Source organism: Agelaius phoeniceus, chromosome 1 (genome assembly GCF_051311805.1).
Source record: "Agelaius phoeniceus isolate bAgePho1 chromosome 1, bAgePho1.hap1, whole genome shotgun sequence".
Classification (NCBI taxonomy): domain Eukaryota; kingdom Metazoa; phylum Chordata; class Aves; order Passeriformes; family Icteridae; genus Agelaius; species Agelaius phoeniceus.
The window spans coordinates 77,225,755-77,250,338 of record NC_135265.1 but is presented as its reverse complement, the minus strand read 5'-3'; positions in this window follow the sequence as shown (position 1 = coordinate 77,250,338).

The following is a 24,584-nucleotide window of genomic DNA, read 5'->3' as shown; positions in this document are numbered from 1 at the left end:
TTCAGTAATTCTGACCTGGCCATAAAACACAGGGCAACATGGATTTGCTCGTCTTTCATTTTATATAAAATAGTCATTTATAAGCAGCTTTTTGTTTCATGCAGTAGTTTCCAATGGATGTTCTGAACTCAAAAGGGATAAGTTTTTTTTCCCCTCGTCTTAGAGATAAATAAGTTTAGTAATCATTTCTCTTAGCACAAGCTCAAAACTGTCACAGTGATTTGCTAATCCTCATGTTTTCTTTGCTGTCTCAGGCATACATAGCATATTTTCTGTCTGGTCAGAGCCAAGGGTATGTGGAGATCCCAAGGCATCTTACTGAAGGGTCCCTCACAGGGCCAGCCAGCAGACACAGGAGATGCACATACCCCATGTGTCCTGGCCCCTAAACCAGATTTTAACCTGGTGGGATTTGTTCTGCCTTCACTGTGAGAAAGGCATCAGCCACAGGGTGATGGAAGTGGTGTGGGTGTGCTCCTGCCTGACAGCTGCAGCCTGGATCCCCCCACAGAGGGTGGCCTGGCTGGGCTCTGGTAGGGGAATCGTGGCTCAGAGCCCCAGACAGTGAGGGGTGCTGGGACCCTGACAGTTGAGATCCTTCTTTCTTTTGATAAAATTGGTTTAGTTAAAGGCCAGAGTTGATAATCCATTTGTTTTCAGCTATGGAGTTTTAACAGTTTCTGAATGCATGTGCATGAAGTGTGACCACTCCCACACATTTTTATATATAAACATGTGAAGGACTGGGAGTCCTTGTAAAATAAAAGAAATATCAATTAATAACTTAATAACTGTGACAATTTCAGTGTAGATCAAACTAAGCCAAATTTTAATACATCTTCCATGTTTACTGAGGAGATAAAGTCTTATGTGTTGGGTCCATTTTACTTTGTGGAAGACTAAAACATTTTCAGGGAAGATGAAAATCAAACAGCATGACATTCTTTTACCATTTTTAGCAGGCCTTCAAGGGAAAAAAGAGATAAGAGAACTAAAACTGCAGCAAAAAGCCCCCAGTCAGACCCATTATCACCTAAGTTACATTCAAGTGGTACCACTTGAAATAGTATGGGCTCTTTAGCAGTCCCATTTTCTCCCTGGTTTTCACTACTATTGCAGCAGGTTTCAACAGCTTTTACCTGTAACTGTGACCTGGGAAAACTGGACATATTGCATTCAGTAATTAATTGCCTAGCATATTGCCTGGAAGCAGCTAAAGAGTCCTTGTGAGCGTTTTGCAGAGATGAAATTGTCTCCAGCAACTTCTTCTTCTGAGACTTCAGACATAAAATGTTAAACCAAACAGTCAAAACAAAATAAATATCTCTCTGTCTGGCACGAATAGTGGAAATAGTCCCAAGGTGATATGCAACAACCCTCAGCAAAGAGAGTTATAGCTTCCTTTTTCCAGTTTTATCTTCAACTGTGATTTAATTCTGTTTTGTCATTTTCAACACTCTTCAGTGTTGGGATTTTGAGGCTAATGGGTTTAGATGAAATGTGGGCTGAATGAAAGAAAGATTTTTAATGGTGTATTTTTAGAAGAACTAAGCTGTAGAGAAGGGAGAATTCTGCTAGGGGCAGGGAATGACTTCTCCAGGGTTTCCCAGCAAGCCACTGGCAAGGACAAGAAGTAGAATCTTGGTCTCCTGGGGCTGTGACTGCTATTCTGTCCAGCAGCCTCCACAGCTGATTTTTATAAGTAGCAGTCACAAAAAGCAGTCACAAAAATGCCTTCATCATAAACCAAGAAGCAAGATGTATTCAAATGCTTCCAGCAATTGTCAAGCTGTTGATTCAGTCATCCCTCAAAGCATGAAGAACAGCAGCTCTTTTCATTCCTGAAGTGCATATCTGCACTGCACAGGCATTAGGCAGAGAAGGAGCTGCCTAATTAGGAGGGCTTGTCCTGGCTTTAATACAGCTTAAGAACAGCTGCTTTAAGTTGCATTATTGGCCTACGGATGCCACTAAAGATGATTTCTCCCCTTCAAAATGGATCTGTTCCGTGGCCTTTAGCAAATCAATACGTCTACTTCAATTGAATGGAAATATTCTGATTTGCTGTCTTATGTAGGGTGTGCCAGCAAGTTATGGGCTGCCCGCTGTTAACTCCAAATCCAAAAGGAGTCGTCACCATTTAGAATGACATATTGCACTATTTGTAGCATTTTCAAAAAGGCTGCTTAGCCAGGTGCAACTTTGATCCCACAGGGGAAGGAGCTACAGCTGCAAATGGATGGAAACACAGAATTTTGTAGTGGTAGTGAGAGAGGATCGCCAGATGGGAAATTTAGCAGGAAATTTCAGTGCCATTATGAATCTCATCCTCTGCATTTCCAAGTGAAAACGAATGCTTGAATGCTGAAAATTATGACATATTAAATCATTATTGTGAATTGCAGTTAGCTGGCTCAGATATACCTGAGGTTCTGGAATTACAGATGGCAAATTTAACCAAGCATTGTGATGCGCTTTTGCTGCAGATATTAGGGAAGCAGGAAAAAGTGTACTCAGTCTCTGACAATGGCTTCCAACAGTATTGAGAAACCCAAACGAGGGCAAAGAGGGAATTAATACCCAGAAGCTTGTGGATATACTCTGTTCAGAATAACGCAATCTACTGCTTCTGCCATCACCTGTTTAGTAAAAAAATGCAACTAGTGAATCCTGAAGGTCTTGTGCTTATAGCAAAAGGGTTGCACACAAATATATAGATGTGGTATTAGATTAGTTAGATAACTAAGGATTTTTGGGATCACTTTTGTGTGTGTGAGGCACACTGTCCTGTAGACAAGTCAGGAAAGGTGAGATAGGGATGGATAAATCTCTTGGATATTAATTTTATTTACAGTGGGAATAATTTGGGTTTTGAAGAATGATGAATAATGTTCCACAAAATGACATATTTATAAAACTTATTGATGAGAGTAGGTAAATTTGATCATCACAAAAAAATATATGTCAATAAAAAAAATATGATTTGATCATCACAAAAAATATATGTCTAATATGTATTGATAGATAATAAAATCTATCATGCTTCACTGCCAAACAATGGAGATAAAATGAAATGTAATAGGACTAAAAAGAATAACTCTATCTGTTTCCGTGTACTTCTTAATCTATTCTTAAATATACGGAGCTTCATTTCATTCTAAGAGCAAAGAATCCAGCACTTTTTTGGACATCGAATATTCTTGAGGACTTTATTAATATCAAATTACATTAGAAGTCTTGTCAAGTTTTATAGTCAACTTTGCAAATGAATTACTCAGGAGTTAATGAGTTATCAGTTAAGAGATATTCCCAGTCTAGTTTCTCTAGACTGTTTTGCTTAATAGCCTCTCTTGACTTTTGTAACATGCCCCATCTCAGACCTTTAACTGTCTTTGGGTAAGACATTCTCCAACCTCTTTTTCACATGGCTCATTGCATTGCTTATGTATCCTATTACTTCACTTCCTCCATGACATGTAACTTCCCTTTGAGAAGTGATAAACAAAGTTATGCAGGTTCATTTAGGAAAGAGATGCCTTTTGCTTTTATGAAAGTTTCCCTTCAGCGAAATAATTTTATTATCTGTGTCAATATATAGAAGAGTAAAAAGAGAGCACAAACAGGCAAAAAGAAAAGGACAATCCATTTTTTTCATTCATGTGGATGTGGAGTAAAAGACAAGTTGTGCTTTTGACTGAGACATATCAGTAGCACATAAAGCAAATTCATGAACTTAGTCTTTTATTTTGTTAAAATGCAAGAGAGGTAATGACATTATACAGTGCTTTGTAAGTTATCTAGTTGTGGGAGCTAAAGAACATAGAAGATAATCTAGAAAAGAGCTGGGTCAAGTGTGAGAAACTGCAGGGACTCTCTTCAGTCATTCAGGAGCTCACACCTTTTGGATCCAAACATTTACAAATGGAGGAGTCAGACAAGATGTCTTGCATAGCCAAGCACAGTCAAGGCAGCTACCAGAAAAACAATCAGGCAAAGCAGAAAAGGGGCGTCTTTAACTGTTTTAACAGCATTCTGAGAAATTACAATAGCACCTAACTTACTTTCCTGGCTTTAGAACTTTTATTGCTGCACAACAAAGACCATATTCAGGTACCATGAAACTGAGTACAATATTTGAAGGATGTACTCTGGCCCTAAAGGTAATTGTTTGTTCAATATCTGTGCCCTAGCCAAAGACTGCAGAAGGTTATTGTGTCCTCTAAAATTGCTTAATTTGCCTATCACGAGGCACCTAAAAGAATAGTCTGCAGTCACTAGCAAAGATAAATAGCGATCAGCATTTCAGCTTCTAAACCAAAAAGTCTTGCACCTTTATTACCACTATTTATCTTATTTATTATCTGATCAATTTTATTTAAGACCAAGACACTGAATGAGACATTATCACTTCAGAATGGCTATTTCTCTGAAAACACACTTCTAAGAAAGGTGAAGTGAATCACAAAGAATTTGGCTTTCTTCACTACATGACTTAGATGAAAAAAAATTATATATATATATATATATATACATATATATATATATATATACATATAATTATATAATTATAAATGGGAACTGTAGATTGTTAGGAAATGGTTCCATTTGGGACATGATCATTTCAAGTGCATGGCAAAACAGCAAAAAGTTGATAAGCCATAAATCTTTTTGTCTCTGTTTTGTTCTACCCTTGTTAATACTATTTTTTTTTTACAGAATTGTGAAACCTAAGAGGTCTGTTGTCACCATTTCATCCAGTAGGCCGTGTAATTTCCTTAACCAATTTCTGCATCAGACCTGTAATTCCTACGTGAAATTGTCTAGAGTAATTTCCTGTATTTGTTGTTATTTTCCCTGTTAACACTTCAGATTTTTTTTCCTGGATTTGTAGGTTCTCATAGATGTTGGGAAAGCAAATCTGAGCCACTTGTTGGATGAAATAGATTGATCTCACACAAAAACAATTTTCTAGGTAGCCAATGTCTTCCTCTTGGGACTTTTCGCTGCAGTATTCTAGAAAACAGACTAATTTTTAATAGCATTATAGTTGTTGTAAATAAATTCCCAGAGATGTCAGGGCTTTTTTTTTTTTCAAAATTTGATGATAACTATCTCAAAGAATTACTTATTTTACTACCGTATACTCAGTTCTACTAAAAATAATAAATATTACTAGCTTTTTTTCTTGGTAGCTGACTCATTAATACTTCAACATATTTCAAGTGTCAAGAAGAATCTCACACTTTTCTTTTGTAATGCTGAAAATTCCACTAAGAGTTTATTTAGTTTAGAACTGCCTAAAGCAGTATCAAAGACAATAATTTTTTAATAAACAAGATCTACTTAGCAACATCAAAAGGTATAAATATTTATCTACTACAAAGAAGCCTAACTATGGAATTCTTTCAAACTCCACTGATTTACACCATCTGATGGTATGGCCTAGAGGTTTTGATCTCAATGACCAAGTAAATGTGTTCAAACCCACTTTTTTCAGTTCTTGGATTTTCCTTCATTTATTGAAGAGTATATTTTTTGACACTTTGAAATAGAATTTTAGTTTTAAATAAGAGCTTCTTTGTTAACTACTTTTGCTATTTGCAGTTTTGAAATTAAAATATCTAGATCATAGATAATGAAATGCATAAAGTTTGATTATACAGATATGGAATCCATCTTAAAAAGACAACAAATAAAATATAACTAAAATTAACCCTGAAAAATCTTAATAAATTAAATCATGAGAAAGCTTGTATGTTGCATTAATATATTTTTTAATTGTGTACTTGTACACATATTATTACAGAATTTTGAATTACAAAATACATCTGTGTTCCAAAATTACAAAGAACTAATTCTTGCCTTTGGTTAGCTGATGATGTAAGAAGATCCATCCTCCTAAAAGTCCTAAAGACTTTTCTTAGTGCAAATAAACTCTTAACAAATATTTTAATGTTTTATATAGGGTATGAATGTGTTCATATCGCATACATACACATATTTTATGTACATGTACAAATATACATAATCTTCCTAATGGAAGAGAAAATATGGAACTCAACTCCTTGATGTGGGGTAAATTCTTGAATTAGAAGATTATTGCACAAAGGTGAAAATTCTCATCATCTTCAAGTTGTAATCTTCTCTTCAGTTTCATCCTTGAAGGTTTGTGTCTTGAAATACACTAGGACATGAAAATGATAATGTATTTTAAATTTCAATTTTTTCTTCTAAATTTTTTATTGTTCTCCATAAGTATTACAAAACAATTTCCTTTTTACTCCCTCACTGAGTATTTCTGATTCCAATTTTTCCTTCTCTTTTTTTTTTTTTTTTTTTTTTTCAAGTTTGGACTGTGGAAAGTGCTATCTCATGCATTTTCTGCATGCCTGGAAAAGAAAAGCAAACTTCATCTGGGTCAATATAAATTTTATGAACAGTGGAGAATGACCTGGAAGATAAGAGCGACTGTTAACATGTATTACCTCCGATAATTTACTGCCACCAGCTCATCTTCCAGCACTATGGAGCAATGGTGGCTCCTAGTGGATGAGTAGCTGCAAACGGCAGGCAACAACTCCTCAGACAATATTCAACTCCATTTCAGTCGGCATGTGCAAATGTATTATCTTAATAAAGCTAATAGTTGTGTAACCTGTTTCTGTTGAAAGTGATTTGAATGGAAACTCATTCAAATACTCCATATACCTGGATTTACATACTTTGGAAATAAATAGCTTCTTTTGGAAAAAAAAAAATCATTAAAACTAGCAAATTTTGTCCCTGTGGTTTTACTTTTCTTTGATTATGACTTAAATTATCTTCCCTTCCCTGGCCAATAATGTTTTGACTTTATTAATTCAAACAAAACAAAACAAAACAAAAAAAAAAAAGAAAAAGAAGAAAAGAAGAGATTTAATTGTGCTGAGTCTTTAAACATTTTTATTTGCCTTGCTTGCAGTTAATGGGAAATCTCAGCCCCTTGTGCAAAGCAGTGCTTTATAAATCACTCTAATTCCTTGCATTGCATTTTCTCTTCTACACACAAAAAGGGAAGAAAGTAAATGTCTCCCTATCTTCAAATTCAATTTGAGGCATTTTACTTGATGAAATGTGTATTTGCATAAACATTTCTCACTGGGGATGGCATCTAAATTTGATCTGTGGATCGTGACAGCAGAGCTTATAATCTTAAATTCTACAACACTGATCTAAAGCTCCTGTTTGCTAAGTAATTTCCTATTCATATTTAGCTTAGACTTTAAACAAAATAAGATTCTAAGCTTTGTATACAAAGATACATTTTGTATGCAAATACTGAGGACCAGATGTTGTTACTTTTCAATGTGTCTGAAAAGCAGAGTTGAGACATTTCTTTCATAGCAAGGTTACAGAGTGAAATGAGGTTTTATTTAGCAACAAATTATTTTATGTTAGAAGAATATAAAAAAATACTCGAATGCATGTGAAAAAGTTGAGTGAAATATTAAGCTGGTGAGATTCTGGTCTCTGTGAAAAATCTCATACTGAACAGGCAGAAAAAGAGGTGCTCCTTCAGAAATACAGATAAACACATCAATTCCCATCAATATCAATAGTTAGGAAAAAAGTATTCAGAAGTCTGAACTAATTTTCAAAATTATTGTTCCCTTCTCTGTTTCCTTTTTTTTTTTTTAATGGTTCAATATGTCTATGAAGTTGTGAGACCCAGTTCTACCACTGCAAGCAGATAGAGACAGGCTTACACAGAAGCCTTAACGTGGACAGAGAATGACATGAAACCAGCTATTACTCAGCTTAAATCAGGTTTGTTGAGTTAACATACTAGAAAGTATTGCCAAGGAGCAGGGCTAAAATACATTTCAGACTTGCTGCATATAATGAAAGGTGGCAGTTGTATTTGTTCTAGGAAATGTTATGCACTTGACTTTTACTCTCAACAGGAAAAATTGCATATTTTTAATTAAACTTAAATGGAATTGATACACAGACATTTAAATCCATCTGAGTGCTTTAAATTTTTATGTTTTTACTCACTAAAGCTGCTGTTCCTACTACATACAAATTCACTGTGTGTTCCCATATATGACACTGTACAAATTCATAAAAGGTTGATGAACATACTGAGGTAAACATGAAGATTTTCATAGGCTATGTATTATAGAGATGGCTTATTACCTTAGTTTTAGTTAAACTTCAGATCCTGTAGTTTTTCTGTAGTTTGAAATATTTCTGTACTAAAACTCAAGTGCATTTTGCACAGGAGGTCGACACAGAAAATTCAGATGCTGTAAAGCACAAATTTGGAGATGCTCGGGGCAGAAGGTTTACTTAGTTCCATTTCTACCAGGGTTGTGATTATAAAAACACTTTGCTCTTGTTACTAAAGGCCTTTTATGATGCTTTACATTTTTCAATAGTGAGGTGCTTTCCAGGGAAGGAGGTATCAATATCTTCAAGTTTCAGTTGTAACAAATTCTTCTCTAAAACGTAAGCCTTCTAATGTCTTTGGCAACACAGCATCTGTATATCTGCTTTAATCCTTTCTCGTATGAGTGTCTATTCCCATAAGTGGAATAAAGATCCTGTAAGGTGAAAAGATGCAGAATATCTGTGTCCAAGTTAACTTGTTGATAGAGCAGAGATTACTCAGTATCTCCAATGCAATTTTTACAAACAGAATGAGTTACTGTAGTAAGAGCCATTTAGCTGCTTTAACAGAGTCATTCTTTTCTCTGTGTTTCAGCCATTAAAGGAAGCTCTGATGTGGCTCGTGCTTCTCTTTTTCTTTTCAACAGAAGCTTTTACCATGAAGGGAATACTGAGAGCAGTTGGCTGGGTTTTCCTAACTTCATCACTGCCTTTAGAATTACTCAAGACATTCAAAAAACATTACTAATTTACAGATAGTGTAAGCTAGACTGTCAGAAAAATTGCAACAGAACACAGCTTTCACTTGCACTTGAGACTGGCCCATTTCTAATTTGACTGTTAAGAAAACACTTGATAGTACTCATCAAAAGCTGTGGCACATATAGATATTCACTGTCATGCCATTTTTGCAAATTTTAGTTGCAAACAGGCAAAGTGCTTATCAATAAAACTCACAGGATTTAGGAGTCAGAATTTTGGGCATTCAAGTTGCCAAAGAGGACTACTGCTTATAAGTTAAGATAGCCTTGTTTAAAAAGTTACTGACTTGCAAAAATATCTAAAATCAACACAAGTCAAGTGGATGGATTCACCAGAAGTTTGCTTATAAGCATGTACATAAAAGATGGGCTGTTTACTTCAATTTGGGAAAGCTAACAAAGGTTTTTTTATTGATTGACTTCTATCTTTAGCTGCATGCAGGACTGGTGAGCAAAACAAGTGACACTTCCACTTAAATTTGTCTGCAATGCAGAAAGCTGAGTGAGAATAAATACAAATCAACGAACAAGAGATATCTGTAGTTCCCAAAAGAGAAGGGAACAAAGGAGAAAAAGAAAATGTTTGAAATTATTATGATTATATTAGGAGATACAAATAAACTATGTGGATTTTATGACTATTATCTAGCATTTGGCTGGAAAAAAGAAAGTCTGAATCAAAGTCCTAGAAACAAATGCACTCACAGAACTTAAGTTATTATAGAATGAATTATAGTAATTGCTCAGATAGTGGACAGCTGCCATTTTAAGCATTTCATTTTCTCTTTGGTACATATGAAGTTAATCTTTCTTGTCCAGAAAAATTGACAGTGATAAGTTACTTGTAGATGGCCTTAGAGAAGACACAGTGACAATTTCTCATCTAATTCTTTTTTGCTGTGACACTGTGAACCTGAACTCTGCTATCTATTACAGCTAATCTACGGGCCAGATTTTCAATAAAAAGCTGAACACTTTTGAAGGTCTCTGTTTCTGAGACACCGACATAAGTGGCCAGTTGTCTTTGAAAAATATCTCACCATGAACATTTTGCTGAGAAGCTGCAGCATGATCACAGCTGACACTAAGCCATTGTTTTGAAATAACCAGACATCATATTCACCTAAGATTCTTTTACTGTGGGCCTGGAGCTTACAGATGCAAGCTGTCTTGTATCTGATCAGGCTGGAGAGGGGTGCAGTATGTTTGTGGTTCTACCAGATAAGATACCTGATATAAACAGGTATATAGAAACATAAAATATATAATGGTATCCAGGTTTGTCTATTACAGCCCCTGCTCAGGTCAAGGGAAAAGGAGAAGAGAAAACTGTTTCAGCCCTGATTTAGGGCACAACCCCCTCTGTAGCTTGCAGCTTGCCCTACATTGATCCACCACTGAACTGTATTAACAGACACACTGTGGTTGCACTGGATCTATGTGAGTTGATTTCATCTGAAAGACTGATGCAAAACTTTCTTAAGAAAAGGTGATTTGCAATTTTTCAACAGGTTTAATTGAATCCAAAATTCAATTTGTTCATGCCATTTGCAACCTTTAAACAATCAATGGCTATACAATTTCAGCAATGACTCTTTAAAATTAGAATTATTGAAAAGGCTTACAAGTAGTGATAAACAGACTGAGGTGGTATTGATTGGCCAGTGGAAGACATTGATTTCAACTGTAAACAAGTGTTATGCTAGAAGAATTGCATTACAGCATGTCTTTTTGCCACTCTTATTCTGAGTCACCTGTAAACACATTAATGATGTTTATTTGATTATGATTTTAATATGCTTTTAATTGCTTGAGGAGATTTATGGTTGAGGAGACAGGAAAGACTGAAAAACGTCATGAAAAATGGATTCAAAGCACAAGTTTCACAGTCTTTTCTTATTTAATAGATTGTGAATGTTTATGATTTACTGAACAAATATGCTTACCATATAAATGTACTTATACTGTGCTTGCAAATTTGTTTTCTCAGTAAAGAAGAAGAGTTGTGCACATTCTTTTTCATCTAGATATGTTCCATCCTTACTTTAGGCAAAACAGAAATTTTTGTACTGACATTTGTGAAACATTTACGGTATGTATGCCTATTCACATGCTTTATGGATATATTATTTCAGAGAATAAACTTGAAAATTACTAGAAATCTTCCATTTTAAGTTAGAAAAAATTGAATAATATTTGATTTAGGCTATGATTAAATATATTGTCATTATATCAAGTGACATATCAGCATGAATAAATAAGGGATGAGGACTAGAATAATAATAGGCACTGTTTAAACCCAAAAGATGGTACTCTACTCATCAATGGGCTTTTAATCCAAATGTGAAGACATAGAATGACTAATCTAGCAGCAGAAAATGGGTTAATATATTCTCATTCTAACTTTAATTGGTAGGTAAACAACTCAATGGGGAAAAAGTGGGTAAGCTACAAGGGTAAACAAGATTACATAAAATAGTTAAAACCATGTAGAGAATAAAAAGAGAATTAAAAGAGATATAAGATACACAGCATGTCAGCACAGTTTAGAGAAAATTCACTGAAATTTAAGTTTTGCAAAAAGAAGATCAAAGTTCCTGGCAGAGTGAGAATCTTACCCTTCACATCTGCTGCAGAAGCCTTGGTTTTGACTGTTGTTGTTCATCTCTTCTTTCATCAGCAGGGATCCATGTTGCTAATTCTATACTTGCACTGTGTGCAAGTCTCTTATCTATGTCAGTGGAAATGTCAAGCATGAAATGTGTTTATTATATGAAACAGATTTGTACCAAGAGGAAAAATTTGCCTCAGTTTTGTTTTCAGGCTTAACTCAGACCTGACCTTAGAAAAGCATACACAAATCCGAGCACTTGGAACAAATTTTGAGCCACATATTTTAAGAAGCTGATCACCACCTCATACTGACTGTGTACCCACCAATTCTGGTGAATTCAGTACAATGACACCCACTGGACACATTTCTGAGAGGGAGTTTAAGCCCTCACAGTCTGTCATTATCTGTCACTTCCACAGATATAGAGTCTAAAACAGTTAAAAGGCATCACAGTTCTTCTATTTTTTACTGGCCTCAGTAGGAGCTAAAAACTGCAAAATCCAGAAATGGGATGTAAATATCCAAACGACAGCTGGTGGTTTTGAAAAATGAGGTTACTTATTCAACTTGCATAAAATCTAATGGCAAAAAAATCTTTTTAAATCTAAGCCCAAAGTTTAGGAAAACTGTATTTTGAACCCCTGGCAGCTCTATATTTTTCTTTCTTTACACATCCATTTGGAAAAGATCCTAGGGTTTTTTACTTTTATTCCCATTTTGATGTTGCTGTACACCACTTTAATGCAGCATAACTTCATAATTTATCTGAAATTTTCCATATGTCCCCTATAAGATATTCCCTTCTATTACATTTGAGAAACAGTGATTTGTATTTTATAAGTTTTCTCCACCTGTGCTTATGGAAAGTGCAGTGAAGAATTTGTTTTTTGCTTAAATCATTAAGAAACATAACAGATGCCAAATTTTAAAGTTTGTACTCACCACAACATGATATGGAAGGTACTGTAGTGTCAAAAGAAAATGTTTTTAATTTGGTGTGCAGACATGACTTGCTTCATAAGGCTTCAAAGCTTCATGTCAGCTTCATACAAAACTATTTCCAGTAAGACCTAAAAAACACATCAGCATAAATTTTGCTGATTATCTGCTTCTACTGCCCATTCACACACATTCTACACAAACATACAAAAGGGTCAGGACAGCAGGAAGTCTGAAGATTTTGATTATTATTTTTTTTACAGATATGTTTCTGTATTTCTAATTTGAGATCATCCTTACACAAAAGAAGGGTGTGTTCCTTCAAAATCTGAGATGTGAGAGCAATGCATGCTGAACAGGAACACTGTCCACTCTGGTGGGTACTGGGAATGGCTGGACAAGCTAGTAAGATAGAAGCTTCCTCTCTTTTGTAAACACAAAGAAGAACACATTCTAGAAACATCAGGAACCACAAAAACTTGAGGACAGAAACTGAAAAGTACCAAGTAGCTCAAAAAAGAGACAAGATGTATCTTGGATGAGTGATAGTAGTTCAGAAGCTGCAAAAAAAACCTCTATGAGGGCAGCTGAAAGGCATGGACCTGGCTGGCCTGCAGGCAGCTGCTGAGCTATGGCACATGGTGGATGCTGGATGCATATTTACTGCCAAAATGCATCTGAGTCTCAAAAATTGTTTGAATACTGTAAAAAAAAATATTCATCTGAACACTTACTTTTTAAATGCTTTTATTAGTATTCAGAACTCATACTTTATTACTGTCCTGCTTCGAAAGCTCAAGTCATCCAGTCAAGAGGTTACACTTGATGGTCTGGGTAATCAATACTACAGGACTCTTAAGTCAAAACAGACTTACAGCTGAAATTGAAATCAAATTTGAATTCTGTACATATTATACACAGAAAAGTTTGAATTTTAGAGACAAAATCTAGTGTTGGCTTTCTTATGTTTGCTGAAATGCTACCCGACATTTGGGTTTGATACATGTTTTTATTGCAATTTTGTCATGAGAACCTTCTGTTCCCATGATTCTTTATTTTTTTTGCCAGAATCTAGTCTTTATTTAAATCAAAAATGTTGATATTTATTTCATTTAGATACCTACATGCCTAGAGATTTCATCTGCATTAGCAGGCTTTTTTTCTGTTAAGCAATGCAGATGCAAACAGCAAGAGATACACTCTTCTATTGCCAGAACATCCAAATGCCAACTGCATAGGAACAGATGCAGCACTCTATTCTGCAAATAGTTTGAAAAAAATGGCTCTGGATGGTGTAATGTGACCCTTTATAGCAATGTTATATTAAGTGTGAAATGGAAAGATGTAATCAAGAAAACCATAAAAAATTGACTACGCTTATGCAAGTCAGATCATAAAGCCAAGGTACTAACTCAGACTGTAGATACTGTCACATTACTGAATGCAGACAAATTTACCACAGGCTGCTGTCCAAATGCAAAAAGCTGTAGTTTAAAGGTAGTCAGGAGGGCAGATTAACAGTTTCTATGTGATTTTGTAACACACTGAGATGTATGGACAGCATCAAGTAAATTGAAATTAATACCATTAAATAACATATGAATATAAATATATCTGAATTTCTGGTCATGAAATAGATCCTTTAAAAATTTGCAAAGCACATTATAGAAAGACAGATTTTATTAAATTCCCTTCAATAAATTTTCCTTAGTTTTAGAAAATACTGGGTACTCACAGTGGAGCAAACCACAATATGGAGGAAATTCCCTTCTTCCTCTCTACACCTCTCTCTCTACATCTAAACTCTACAGTGGAGTGAGAAAAATCTCCTGACTTACAGATGGTTACACATAGCCTCCATTCCAGGGCACTGGTCCCAAAACTTGGAGTAGACTGTGGGAGTAATTCAGGTCTGAGGCTTGGTCTGTGTGGACAAATGAAGAGTTCACACAGGTTCATGTGAAATTGTGTGGGTGGAAGGGTCACATGGCACAGAATGTCCTTGCCTGCAGTGTGAATTCTGAGTGGGCAAGCTCAAGACCAAACAGATTTTCAGCTCGGGTGAGGTCTAAGCCATATCTTGGTTCAGATTGAAACACCTGAGGCTTTACGTTAATTGATTGAAACCATGACTGTATTTAGAAAGAAGAGTTAATCCCCCTTCAGCCCTAATAAATGTCTTTATTACTGGGGAGTGCTTTCTATTTTTGTAAAGGTCATAGATTTAAAAAGGAACAACAAAACTAAAGCTGATCTACCACTCTGAAGAAATACATAACCACTATTCTGAAGAAATATGCAACAATGCTTAACATAGTACCCCAGTTGTTGAGATGACTTTCATCTTCTTGGATGATTTTCCTAGCCACTTTAGTGTTGCTGCCAGTGCCCTGGGGACACTAACATGTCATAATAACCCTGCCCAGCCTCACTTGGTACCACCACCCACACCCTCTACCACTGAGCTCAGGAACCTTCAGAGCAGCCCTGGGCCTTCAGCTCTTCCCTGGGCTGAACTGCAAGTGTGCATGTCTCCAGTCTGGTCCATGCTCTACTTCTTGGCATGGCTTTGATTCTGTACTCTTAGCAGCCTGACTCCAGCCCTGTTTTCTGGTTGGATGTCCCACACTTGTATTGTAACTCCAGTCCTGCCTCTTGGCCTCATGTTATCTTGCTCCTGACTGGCCTCTCTGGATTGACCCCAGTCCTGATTTGTTGCTTGCTCTTGATGTGCTCTTGGTGCCCTCCAATACTTGTACTTGACTGCCTTACATGATTAGGGATGGTGAGGATGATGACTTTGTCTGGTCATCTTTATCTCCTGGCTATCTACTGGTGAGGATAATGGCTTTGTCTGGTCATCTTTATCTCCTGGCTCCTCCTCCGTCTGGGAAAGTCCAACTCTTTCTGTTCTTTGGAAACTGTAGGAAATGGGGACACAGCTACTATGTTTTTATCAGGAGTGACTAAAGCATGTTGTATGCACCAACTTAATTCTCCCAAGTCCTCTTGGGGATCTGTCTTCCCACAGATCTGCTCACAGCAGCAGTTATGCAGTGCTGAGTCTATTTCTTACCATGTTTCTGCTATGGCATCAGTCATTTCACTAGAGCACCTATATCAGTGCTTGGTGATTTTTCTGTATTTTTGCTACTTCTACTTTCTAAACTGTAGTTTTGGAGTGCCATGAATGCTGGCGCCCAATATTTTGTGTCTGACTAGCAACCATCTGCATAACCTACCTTGCAGGCAGCCTGCCCAGATTTACCTGGCAAAACAACAGCAGACAAAAGTATTGAAATCTGCCCTACATATGGGATGGTCTGGCAGGGCTGGAGACTGCAGATCAGAAAGAAAAATTACTCTTGTGGGCAGATTCAGACTATTCTTTCTGACATTCCCAGGAAATAAACACCTTTGACTATTTTAAGATAATTAACAAACACAAAAAAAATCCCTGCGTTTCTTTGCAGTCTTGCCACCATGCTACCTTAAGTGCTAAAACCAAACATGAGGTAATTTAACCTCAAGTCACTGGAAAAAATCATTTTCCTCCTAGAATAATTTCAAAATAATTTTTATGCTCAGTTTCATGGATGAGATATTTCAGTGTGATGATTTCCATCTTAATAGGTTAATCAAACTATCTTTAAGGTTTAGGTCATTTCTTATTTGTCTGAACTACTTACTGAGTATAAAATATCTGTGCAATTCATTATCCCTTTAATATTCCTGAAAAAAAAGATAGGTGTCTGGTATGATTGGGGTTTTTTTAAGACAGTTCTTTGCTGGGAAAGTGAATAGTGGTTTTGAATTCAAGATATAGGTTTTAAACTTCAAAGTCTTTTTTTGTTCTTTTATTTCTTTGTCCTCCAATACAAGACAATTTCGTGTGTCTGTGTATATATATATATCTATACAGAAACAACCTTCAAAGATCTCAGGAAATTATTTTAGCAGTATCTCAGAAGGTGGCCTCAAACAGCAATTTTTATTACTGCAAGGGATGCTATAAAATAGATTTCTGCTAGTGTCTGTTCCCACATTGAATTCAGACTTCTCTGTCAGAAACAATGATATTATTACTTTACCCTCTAACCTATTCCTCACTGGTTTCCTCCTCTCTCACAGGCTACATAAGACTTTGGGAGAGAGTCTTTTAACGAAATTTAATGGTAAATCTGCTTTTTTTTTTAATAAGATCAAGTTCACTGTATTATTAAGAATGGAAAAGGTACACCATTAATTTTTGTTCTGAAAGACAAGTACAACCCAAATAAGCTAAGGATTAATTGTACTAAATGATTTCACTAATGGGGATTTTTCACACAAGAAAAAACTGGGCATGTAGATAACAAGTCGGTTGAGACCTGGTAGAGGAAGGAAAAAACCTGTCTTCATTTGGGAAACTGCAGGTTAAAAATCTTGATTCAGTAAAATATTTTAATACTTTAGGCCTTTTTTTGAGCAATTTGCTTCATTGTATGTGCTATTGTTAAGAAAAAAATTGCTGCTATGTCTGGAAATACATTCCCAAATCTATGAAATAAATGGCTTTATCACAATCTCACAGGAAGCCTGTTGCAGCCTTAGGAAATGGATTACTGCCTAATCTTTATGAATCCAATACCATGACCTTAAATTAATTTTTTTTATGGCTGTTTGGATAGGAAAATCTTGGCCTCTGTACATGCATTCTGGCATCTTAGCTGTATACTGATGGCAGGATTACAGATTCCACCAGACAGGTCTATTTTTCTTTTTGTCTGTACTGTCCTTCAGCATTTGTACCAGAGTCAGTTTATTTCTGTTTTTGACTGAGGGCAAGTGATTGTACTAATCAGATAAAATAGATCTCAAGTAAACATAATGGATATAGGCTCTTTTAAGCCTATTGGGACACAGCAGAAGAACCAGAGCAATAAGATCATCTTCATTAACAAATAGTCTGATGTGCAAGTGAATAGGGAGAAAATTCATGTTAAATTGTATCTGGTGTTGGTCTGAGTGTACAAAGATGTCTTAATGATGCCATTTAACCATCATTGCAGTTTGCTAAATAAAACTGTATGGGGTTGGGGGTTATGTTTGAGGATTTTGCAACTTGAAAATGTAAGGTGGGAGATGAACTTAAAAAAAAAAATCATCTGTGCTGAGAAAGAAACAGTTTTATTCCTAGTGAGCATAATCCAGGTGAGACATATTATATTTACCTCATGCTACTGGTGGCAGAAATTAGTGGGTTGGTGCAAGTTAACCAAGTGCTTCACTGGGAGAAGTTAATTTCTGCCTCCAGAATGATCATATCACTTATTCTAACAATGAAAAGACCCCACCTGAACAACATATCTTTCAAAAAAAACAAAAATGCACTTTTTAATATTACCACAAGCTATCCTGCTTCTATTTAAACTTTGTTGCAGTTTGCAACTGATTCATTTTTGGGGATAATGGGGATACCACATTGCTGTTTAGAGTGAGGTTTACTGTATAAAAAAATACAAGTACAAATACATCGGAAATTATGAGTACAGCTTCTGTTTCAAACTTAAAATCACTATTTCAAAATGTTTATATTGCATATTCTTGTAAGATGCTTTCACCTTGTCTTTAACAGTGGTTAATAGATTTTCATAGTATAACATAACATAATTTTTTCATCTATGTAGAAAGGATTCAAACCAACAGTATTTAAAAATTGTGGAAATTCTGTAATATCCTTCACAATTAAAAATAATAATTCTTTTAGTTTCACAAGTGATTACAGAAATAAGACACTTCACTGTTTTGTGTCTGGAAAGGTACAGATTACAAATGAAGAAAAAATATCAGTACTGAGAAAATATTTTTGCTAAAGGAGATATATTTTGTATTTTATCAAACCATTAAAACATCTTGTTTATTAAGCTCTATTAAAGCATTTCCTTTGCAAACACAATATAATGCAAAAATAATGAGTCTTACTTGAACTCATAGAACCTTAGCTCAAAATCCCTGATGTTTCTAACCTCAGTTGTATTCCCATTTTATTCTGACAACCCTGGAGACAAAGCATGTCCTTCAGAATGCCCACCGGAGCTCATCCAAGCGTCCTATTCCCCATGCCTGTAGCTCCTCTGGCTGCAAGCTGAGTCCTTTTCTCACTGTCCTTGCTGATTACTAAAATTCTATCTCTCCAGGGATGTGGGCACTGCTGACTCACATTTCCTGTTGAGAAGAGAGGTGATTTCCTACCCCAGCGCTGGCTGTAGTGTCCGAGCAGTCATCAGTGAGCTGGCTGTGGTGATCCAGCACCTGCAGCCATGGCATCGCCTTCTCCAGGTTGTGAGGTCTTCCTCACCCTGCTGAGGCTCAGCAGGAGCCCCCTCTGGGGAATCCAAGAATCTCTGGGTTTGAGAGTGGCACAATGTTGTCCCTGCATGAAGGAGCCTCCCCAGACATCCCCCAAGCCCCACCAGGGATGATGCTGTGCTGCTGCTGGTATGTGCTGCTGCCCTGCCAGGTGCCTCCTGTGGCACTTGTGACCCTGATGCCACTTACCCCTGTCCTCGGCATGCTGACTTCCAGACCCACAGCTACCTGCAAAAGAACAAAGGGCCCTGGAATAGAAATTTATTGTCACCGTCATATTTTCTGGAAAAATCCCTTTGCCCAGGACTCTTCTCCTGGGAAGCTGAAAAGCCTCAGAGAAAAAGGAAAAAAGTATTATCTCATTGCTTCTCCTGTGTTTTGCTGCGTTGGAATGTGTTTGGAGATTCTTTACCAACAGGTGATTGTTTCATTGGTTTCATGTGAATTATTTTGAATTAATGACCCAATTAATGCCAAGCTGTGTCGGGACTCTGGAAGGAGTCACAAGTTTTCATTATTATCTTTTTAGCCTTCTGTAAGTATCCTTTCTGTAGTCTTTAGTATAGTTTAGTTTAGTATTCTTTAATATTGTATAGTATCATAGAATTAAAAATTAGCCTTCTGAGAATATGGAGTCAGATTCATCATTCCTTCCTTCATCTGGGAACCCCACAAATACAAGTATTTATCTTCAAGAAAATATAACTGGGTAACATATTCTTTTTTTCTAGACTATCATCTGATTGATTGTAAATTTTCACTAGCAGAGGGACCTCTATCTAGAAGAAAGTAGAAATTATTTTCCTCAAATGGCTGTTTTCATAGATTTGGAAGGCAATTATCACTTCAGGTTGGCCTGATAAAGTAATAAATGTATGTATGTAATAAATGTGATACATAAACAGCATAAATGAGGCCTGAAAAATTATTAAAGGAATATAGAAATTATCTTATATTTCAATAGCTTTTATTAAAATATATTTTCTGAGGCTAACTGAACTATGATTCAGAATGCAATTTAAAAGAACATTTTGAAACAGAGAAAACAGAGAATGAAAATGAACTTATCATTTTAATTAACACAGTTACTTAATATAGAAATAATTTGATAGAGCTTCCAAAAAAAAACCAACTCGTATCTTTCCACTTAAAATATTTTTTAACTTATTGTTTTGTTGTTTGTTGTTTGTATTAAAGGCTGCTAATTTTCTTAGTGTTTGTACTGTATGGCTGGGTAAATGAAACAAATCTATTTTTTATGTGTGTGTTTTCTGACAAGCATAATTAAAGCACTTCCTATTTTTCAAGTTTTTCAAATTTCCCACATTTAATATCAAAGATCTTGCATTCAAAAAGAAATCCCTCCTTCTGAAAGCATCTACACAGTCATGGTCATTCTGAAACCTTTTAATATCATGGAATAGTAATATTAAGGCCATACTTTTAGGAGAAATGAGAAATATTGCATGGTGTTTTTAAATATAAGATTAAAATCCAAACCTTAATTAATTAAATTGAAAGAACACTGGTTTCTTAAGTTTAAACTGAGAGTTCCTTTAGTAGTATTTTCAGATAGACTTGTGTTAGGAGTAATGTTGTAAATTAAAAAATAAACTTTTTGATTTAATCGATGGATCATTACTTTATACATTTTATAAATATTTTTTTATAAAAATACTTTAAAAATTTAAACTAAAAAATGCTGAATATAAGGAACATTACATGGAAAATGTATATACATAAGTAAGTGTATTTACATAAGTAAATAAGTTTTCATAATCAACAATTTCATTATATAAGTTACATGTATACAAAGTTTGGTATGTATCTTTAACATAATTTAAAGGACATTAGGAATATTTTAGATAAGAAAGTTTTTAAACTTTATTGACAATTGCCCTCAGACTTATTTAGTAAAATTCTATCAGCCATTCACAGCATTTTGACCATATAAGTAGAAAATCCCATGAAGTCCATGTATCTAAAATAGCTTAACATTTTCTAGAGCCAAGAGGGGATATCTTTGCAGCCCTTGGAGCAATTAGGTAGAAGATGCATGATGCCAACTGTATCTCAGTTTGAAGAAGTTTCATGGGGGAAGAAAGCTCAGCTTCACTCAAGAATGTCAAGTTATATGAAGCACATCTTAGTGATAAGCCAGCCAGCAAATGCTCTGCAAGAGAACGGTTTTTTTGCAACTTGTAAAAACAGGGTGTTCAAGAAATGTTGTATGAAATGGGTAGTTGTCTTTATGCATTAGTCAGTAGTTCTACTGATTTGATGAAGTCTGAAACATCATTAATTACACTCTCTAGCCACAGAATGATGTCAGAAGGGAACTTGAGAGTAAGTGTGAACGTATACTGAATTTTGAACCTGCTTGCTCACGTCCTCCTAATTTCCATTGTTCGACACGTGCCAATAGACATTTTGAGGTGCAAATACAAAGTGGGAAAATCTAATATGTCATGTACAAAGGACTGCATTTGAAAGAACAGATGTTTAATCCAAGAATCCCTTTAAGAATATGGTATTCTGAAGCACACAGACAAGGATTATTGGACCTGAATATTAAGCAAACTCAAGTCTGAATGTTGGATCATTAATGTGAGCCATACTGCATTAGTGATTGTATTGATTGGTAGGTATTATTGAAGTTAATTTTGTTGTCTGATAATGATTGGGTAATTACCTTAGGGTCAATGAATTCACATTAATCAAATGCTGACTGTGGAAATGACCACAGGAAATGTGTAAAGGTGACCGGGCTGACTACTACTGGTAATTATTATTTCTAGTTATTAAACTTGCTCAATGGCAAGCCTATAAATTTACTCTAGTTTAGTAATTTGTCTATTCATTGCCTTCAGCATAGTACTTAGGAAGTCAAATCAAGTGATCTTGATACAAAAAATATTGAAGTGATTTGACCTAGTTCTTACAGATTTTATCATTTTGGAGTGAGGGAGAACATTGTTCAGACTATAACATTCATACCTTAGGAATTTTTTCTTTAAACAAACTTCTAGAAGAAGATCTTTTCAGTTTCCAGTTGAGAAAGGATATGAGAATAAAGGGAAATAAGATTAAACTTAGGTGAAACAGTACCAGTTTTATAAAAATAAACGCCTAAATCATTGTGTCTTGGGAGCTCATTTTGGGCCACCTGAAAGCTTCCCACTTGTCCTCTCAGTTAGTTGTTTTCAGTCTTGTCCAGAAACCCTCCTCAAGAAGCTCTGACTAGAACAGTTTGTCCCACAAAATATCTAGACAAGTGTTGAACATTTCCAGGGGTGAACTGCACAAACTGCACAAACTAGCTGAAGATTCTGACAACTCTCACAGTAAAATAAGTTTTTTTTTCTTTTTATTTATATGTAATTTTCTATATTTCTCTTTGTGGCCATTTGTGCTGGTTTTGGTTTGAGTAGAGTTGATTTCCCTACCTTTATTTTCTATAGCAACCACTTATGAAAGAAAAAGGTTACCATGATAGACATGTTGTTTAATGTTGACACAAACCAGCATCATAATTTATGTCCTTTAACATATTTAGTATGAGAATTCCCACTAGCTGATTTTATATGTATGCATGATTCCATGCTTCTTTTCTTTACCCTGATTTTCTAACCATACTAGTGCAATGCTGTTTGTCCTGACACTTTCATGTTGGAATGTCAAAACATATGAAAGATTACCTTTTTACAAATAAAAATTGTAAATTAAAATTATATTTTTTAGGATAGACTAAGGATACTTATCTGTATGTATCTATATCTTTATCTTTCTATATCCTGTATTCATCTATTTATGTCTATATCTATTTCATCTATGTCTATATCTAAAGATATTGCACATAAACAATTTTTCCTTAAGCATGGAGAATTCTCCATGGGCACCACTGCTACTCTCACTCCACCAGACCAGTGCATTTAGCTGATTTGGCACCTGACTTTTTGTGCAGCTCTGGCTTTAGTTCAAAAAAGCTGTCGCTTCCAGGGGCAAAGCTGCACATGTGCAGCTCCTTGGCATGCTCAAAACCAGGCCAGGTTTGCAGCTCTCATGGGGTGAGAGCAAAGGCAGCACTATGTCCCACACCAAAGGCAGTCATGAGTAGGCACCACGCACTGACACTGGACAAGCTCTGAAATAAACTCCCAGCAAAAAATATCCCAACTGCAAGAGAGAGGATAATTAGAGTTATTTGGTGACTTGAATTTTGTGGTTGAGGGAAGCTCAGGCCCAACAGTATTTAACATTTTATGAATTCAATTTGCTTAATGAGCTGCAGCAGAGGTGACAGCATCCCTAGTGCAAAGTGTGTATTTAATTTTGACAAGTTATGCATGGCCAGAAACAACAGCAATTTCCTTTTGACAAGCACTATTACTTATAAATCACACTAGTGGCACAGCAGCATTAATGCAAAAGGATGAGCAGATTAAGCAAAAGCTACCTGATCCTATTCCCGACTCTCATCCCTCAGGTACTACAGTCAGCCCTGTAGGTTTGGTCCTGTGGCAGACACCACCCATTTAATCCTTGTCTTCAGGGAATCTGTATCTTTCCCTTTTCTGCAGTAACAGGTCTGGCCAGGCTGTGTATGGCACCAAAGGAGAGTCAGGGAGCCCAGAGACATAGAGCTCACAGGTCTCTGCTATATTCAGTATTTGAGGAGGCTTTGCTGGGGAGAAGCCCGTGCTCTTGAGAAAAAGAAAGAAGGAGTGTGAGAAAGAGAGAGCAGGACTGTGGGACTGCCCGAGGAGCAGCTCCCAGACAGCATCACTAACAAGGTACAGGTCAGAGACTGTAAATTTATAGGGCTCAACTGTGCCCTCAGTGAGGAAGTGACTAGGTAGCCTTTTGAGTTGGGTATCGCATTTACAACATGGCAAAAAAAGTCTTAAAATTTGTGAAACATTCACATTAGGAGATTAAAAAGAATCTGAAGATTACTTCTCTTCCTAAAAGTGGATAATTTGTATGAATATTAGAAGATAAAGCACCCACCTATTTGAAATATCTGCTTTCCCAACTGCCAGTTGTATGCAAAACAAGGTTTAAGGTGTTGCTACTGCTTTTCTGCAAATTTGTTGTCATCCCATGGGTGCCCTGTAAAAGTTGTACCAACTTGAATGCCACTTAGCATGATTTTTTTTTACAGGAAAAAAGCGCTAAGTTCTTACAACAATGAATAAGCATTCTTATTCATTGTTGTAAGAACTTAGCGCTCTTAGGGCCTATACAGAGTGACCATCTCATGATGATCTTTCTCTTTGCAAGGGATTATAAAGCTGTTGTTACTGGGTGAAGCTGTTTAAGGATATTTGTTATCTTGAGGATGAAGGTGCAATTCTAATCACCTGCTGGTTGTTCTCCTTTATTTATCTATATGTGTAAAGGCTGATCTATACATGTAGCACATATCTGTAGCTATATCTAATCTATATCTATGAATAAGTGTGTAGATTAATTCATGTTATTACTCTCTATATTACTCTTAATCGTATTCCTGTACATAAAATAATGCTCCAAAATTCTTTGCCAATCATAACAGTCTTTTCTCTGTTGAGTCACATCATTTAAAGTTCAAATCTTTCTGTTTAAAAACACAATGAACTATATATAATTAAAATATTGGAAGATAAAACTTGTAGCTTAGCAAGCTGTGAGGGTTATGAAAATTGGAATAAGATATGCAGCACAAAAATAACCATGAAGATACACTGAATTTCTGATGAGGAAAAAATCAGCAATATGAGCTCATC